This window comes from Capsicum annuum, chromosome 11 (genome assembly GCF_002878395.1).
Source record: "Capsicum annuum cultivar UCD-10X-F1 chromosome 11, UCD10Xv1.1, whole genome shotgun sequence".
Lineage (NCBI taxonomy): Eukaryota > Viridiplantae > Streptophyta > Magnoliopsida > Solanales > Solanaceae > Capsicum > Capsicum annuum.
Window position 1 is genome coordinate 20,495,419 of NC_061121.1, and position 5,975 is coordinate 20,501,393.

The following is a 5,975-nucleotide window of genomic DNA, read 5'->3' on the forward strand; positions in this document are numbered from 1 at the left end:
AAACTAACTGAACAAGAGGCAACAAATATGTTAGAGTTCAAAATTTTCTTCAAAACCTTTTTTTTCTTTTAGAAAAGATCACCGAACCCAAGAAGGGCGCCTACGTATCTCACCCCCGAAAAAGGAGAATCAGGTGTGCGTAGTTCGTGAAGTCTTGCCAAAATGACCAATTAATTCTTTTTCCTTTTTTTTCTTTTTCAGAAACTTCAAAAATAATAAATTGTCAAAAGAATTGACGAAAATCTTTTTGTATTTTTCAGGTTTAAACTCCCTATACTAAACGAAACCTATGATTACCAAAGAAAAATCTTTTTGGGTTTTCAATTTTTGAATTCCATACGAAAATGAGACTTGAAGCTATTAACCAAAAATCTTTTTTGTGATTTGCTTTTAAAGATGTATAGGAAACACCTACTTTAAAGGAAAAGTGAAGAAAATCTTTTTTTTTTTTGTATTTTCAAATAAGATCCCTGAACCCACAATAGGCTGCCTACGTATCTCACTCCCTAGAGAGGAGAATCAGGGGTGCGTAGTTCGTCCAGATTGGACAATTAATGATTAAATAACAGATTACACCCTAACTTGAGACACGGTCAAAGACAAATGATGAACAACATAACAAAATCTTTTTTTGAGTTTTCAATTTGACACTTCGCATAAAAAATGACACCAACAGCTATGAAAAAAAATCTTTTTGGTATTTTCGTTATATGAAATGTACAAAACTTCTACCACTTTTTTTCTTTGAATTTTTCTTTTATAAAAAGCTCCTAAAAAAATCTTTTTGGAGTTTTCGAATTGTGAATGCTTGCTAAATGAAACAAAAGGAAAATCTTTTTGATGTTTTTTTTTATTTTTGAAAAATGAGTGCAAAAAGTAAAAAAAAAAATCTTTTTTTTTGAATTTTTGAATTGTGGAAAACAAAAGCCATAAAGAACCTAAAAACTACGAAACTCTTTTTTGATTCACCTTTTCTTTTATCCCCTTTTTTCCATGCCTATACACCTTTCTTTAATTCTAGCACATGCTTTCCCCAAATCAGTCCGTCAAATGACCCTGTTACCCTAAAAAATGTAACAATTAACATGTAGGGATGCTTTAGAGGAGAGTCATCTACAAAGGACCAAGTGGGGCCCGATAGATCTCAATATGATGCACATAAGCATGACCTAAAGACTGACCTACGTTGGGGTTTACTAACAAGGCCGTTCGGGGGAACATATGGTCGATAGTGGCTGCTTGCTTTCCACCTACTCCATACATCCAACGGCTCCCCCTCCTAAAATAAGGGTAACTCAACTAGAGTTCGTGCGCACGGCGTGCACTCCGGGACTTGTTGTAGAAAGAATTGACTCGGGTTATTCACATGATGCCAGATATAAAGCGGTAACACACAAGAGAAAAACTGTAAACACGTAACACTCAACAATGATAAAATAAACAACAAACGATAGCACAAACAATGTTTATACACCCATAATGTCAAACTAAGCCGATACAACTCCAAAAATAAATCAGAGATTCTGGGTTCGATCCCCAGCAAAGTCGCCAGAGCTGTCACACTCTTTTTTTTTAACTCCAAAAAGATTAGATTTTAGGTTTCGAAAGGGTTTTATTATTAAAGTGATAAAAGATTGAAAATTATTTCGAAAAAAGACCTTTTATATTCAAAACTCAGAGTCGCCACTTGGCATAAATTGGGTGTGCCAAGTCACCCTTGGATATCCTTTTTCAAAACGAGTTTGACTCTTTAAAACTGATCCGCGAACAGAGATTCCGGCTAAGTAATTCTGTTGACCGAGGGGAAGGTGTTAGGCACCCCTCGATCCCGTAGTTCAACCACGGTCGCTTGGTGGAGCATTTTAGCTAACTTGACACTACGAATGTGTAAACCACATCAAACACATAAAACAAGCAACAAACACATCAAATAGCAATCCAAAATCAAAATAAAAATGTCTAGTCCAGTTATACAGTCCAAAGTAGAAAAATGCGAAAAATATAAATCCTATTCTAGGCTAATCCTAAACTATGCTCCAAAGTTTACCTGATGCCTCGGGCCTTGATCACGAATGTCTTCCGCCAATATAATACGTGGGGGCATCCCCCGGTGAATAAATACAATGAACTTCGGTGCATTCCACGGCTAAATGAATACATTCAATGAAATACGATAAAACTAGAAAATATTTAACGCACACATTTAAACATTCAACGCATTCAACAACACATCACTCCTAAATTTTGCCTACCCGAAACTAAATATTTTTGTCTATCCAATTCGACATGTATTATCGAATTCACAATTAGACGCCAAATAATAATAACAATGAATCGAAGCAACTAATTTATCTATCTTTTATCAAATTTTGATCCCCCAACCCATTAACCAAATTATCACATGCTTCGATTACCAATTCAAGTTTTCAAAGTCCGAATTCAACAGCAATCAACATTCATGATTCAAACATCACGAAATCAAACAAAAGCAAGATCCACACATTATTAATTTTCCACACAAAATATCAGAACTTAAAATTATTCAAGAAAAGGGATGAGAAATGGATCTCAATTCGAAATTTCCGAAGAATATTGCTTGATAAAATTAAAAAACTCCACTCCTGATAGCCTCAAACCGAACCTCAACCAAGACAAAGATCCAACTCGATATCGCAAATTCTTGAACAAATTTGAATCCAGAATCGACCCCAAACAGTAAGCAACTCGAATGACGGAACTATGTATGACTTGCCTACAAGGGAACCAATGGAGATTCCATGTGATTTTATCTACTGTCAAAGAACGAAAAAGTTTAACCCAATCTCCAATTTCTTTTGGACATTTATATTTCTCCATCCTTTCCTCGTAATCATTGATGCGATTAAATTGCTCGGGATTGAACCTTGTCAATGTAGGACGTTGATAAAGATGCTCCACAATCCACATCTGTAACAAGATATTACATCCCTCGAAAAAACTCTTTTCCTTTTGACAAATAGTCAGAGCACGGTAAATATCAACTAGGATCATTGGTACCATAGTGTAATCTTTCTTAATCAGTATCTGTACCACTCCCGCTAAACGAATATTAATTTTTTCTTCTCTTCTTGGGAAGACCATAGTGCCTAAAAAGGCTACCATGAATGCAAATCATCTGTGAATTTTTCAAGCCTCAAAACTTCCCATATTACAAAGTTGTTTACCGTACTTTTGAAACCCCTCTTGCTTTCCGTATCTGTCATACAAAAACTGTAAGGAAACCCAACCTTTTTTCCTTGATTTTTCTTTTGTATTCCGTATGTTCATGAGCTTGCAAAATCTGGTTATCGAAATAAGTCTTGGGGCTATAAGTTTCTTCCGATGCATATCCCCATATCCAACATAGCTCGCTATCTCTTCTAAAGTCGGCGTCAACTCAAAATCTGAAAAGTGGAATACATTATTTCTCGGGTCCCAGAAATTCAGTAATGCAATAATCACTTCCCTATTAGGGTTGATTCTCATGGTACTCGTCAAAAAATCCAAATACTTATGTATCTCGCCATAGTCGAATGTATCCATTGCATTCCACCATAACCAAAGCTGCAGAGGGATTTCATCAACAACCTGAAGTGGTACACTCCCATCCCTCTTTCTCTTTAGACTCTTTCCAAGAACCGGAGGAGACATTTTATACTTATTGATAAGGACGTGAGATTAATAACTGTCTAGACTTAGGCAGAACTTAATTTATTAATTTTGAAAGAATTTAATCTTGACTCGTGAGATCTAATGCGACCATTAGTGGGACTTAATTGTAAAGAACAATTTTATCAAAGTGAGAGAAATATGACTGATAATATTTTTAGGAAAATCATTTATTTAAATTGACTCTTTTAAAAAGTTTGCAATAGCAAACCTCTAGATAAATTTAAACTATATGTTTGAAGACAATACTCCTAAGTATACTTAAAAGAACAATAATAAAATAAAATGGCTTAAAAATAAAGAAAAAGAAGAATGATTGTTTTATGTATGAAGTTGTATAAAAATCTCAGCCTCATGACCCTTAAAGGTTCAGAACTGTTAAAATATATGTTTACATATTTTATTACTTTGCAAAAATTCAGCTCACGAGCCCTAAAGGTTTAGGCTATTCTGATTTTTATGTTAAAATTAATTTTGTAAATAAGAATGAAAAGTAAAATAAAGATAATAATATTCATAAAAACGATCATTTTTCTTTTTCTTATTTTTTTTTCAAAAATATCCTTCAATAAATTTGTGAATAAATATACTATTATTATTTTTTAAATAAATGGTCGTATCCTAGGTAGGACTTCCTATGTATCTCATAAAAAGTGACAATTAGACTCTCGTAGTTCATGAAGATTGTAAAAACTATGTTGTTGTACATTTAAATTTTTTTTTTAAAAATAAAATAAAAATTTCCTTTCAAAAAATGATTAACTAAATTTGAGGATAAATTAATCTCTCGTATTTTAAAATTGCCTAAAGCCGGTCAACAAATAAATAGCCTTCCAAGAAAATGTCAAATAGCACGTAGAATGAACATGTTGGTCTTTATAAATTAAGTCACCTGTCCTAGACAGACCCGGCCCCTGTGCCGAATCCCGCTAAGTCAAATACATATGATGCAAATAAAGCGGTACCTAGTAGGGATAACCAGATTCTTAGTTTTCAGTTCTTCTAAGTTTAAACCTAATAGGGATAAGTGTCTAGACTGTCTTACTCGAGCGGACACTCGAGCCGGGGAGGGACAACTTGGTCGGTAGCAGGGCAACACTGCCTTCATTGTCGATCCGAACCCCGCCTAACATATGTGACTATATCCTTCACCAGGTGTCTTGACACTCCGGCTATCTCAAAAAGAAGGTGGAATGCATATGTTCATTCCCTCTATCCTATTTCAGAGACTCAGAGGGGGTACGCGAGAGAAAACAATATATAATACAGTTCAAATAATATCAAAGCGGTAAAAAAGCGACAAGTAGCACATAAGGCCAATAAACACAATATCAACAATATTAAAGCAAGCATAAGTCAATATTAAAAGCTCGAATTCTTATTATTCCTCAGCAGAGTCACCAGAGATGTCACACCCTTTTTTCGCTCGAGGGAAATGGGTCGAAGGGTTTTTCCAATTAAAGTGACATTATTGAATAGGGATTATTTTATTTGCAGAGTCGCCACTTGGAATTGAGTTATGGTGTTCCAAGTCACCTTATAAAATCCCTCATCAAAAGGAAATGACTCTTATTATGGTCTGCGAAAATAGAAGACCGGGTAAGGAATTCTGTTGATCGTGGGGAAGGTGTAAGACAACCCTCGAGTCCTGTGGTTCTAGCACGGTCGCTTTATTGACTTATCTTAACTTAAATTATTTTAATAAATTATGTTAAGGCCTAAAATCGCTCATTTTTAATGTTTAAAATTATTTTTAAAACTCTTATTTTTAATCAATGAAAAATTATTTTTTATGAAAATATTTGTCAAAGTGTATTTTTATATCTTTGAATTTAAAATATCTCAAAAGATGTGTATGCCACATTCTTAATTGAGACGAACAAAATAAATATATATGCTTAAAATTTGTTTTAATATTAAAAACATTGATATAAATTTTTTATAGCTCACAACAATTTTTTATTTGAAATGCTACGTTATCTTATCAATATATTAAAGCAAGATTCAATTAAAATAATTAATTAATTTAATAACTAAATTCTATTTATAACAATGAAATAAAAAATAAATAAAATAATAAAATAAACAATCTATTCTTACTATTTTGGACATAATCATACAACAGTACCAGTTTTCAATATAAAATGTTAATAATATTCCCTAAAACAAATAACTTCTCAACTAATCAACCTAATTCTATAAGAAAATAAAATAGAAATAAACAGTATTTACTCCTCCACTTTAACTCTCGTCTGTTTGCCGTCGTAGGGCTACCACTGATGCTATGA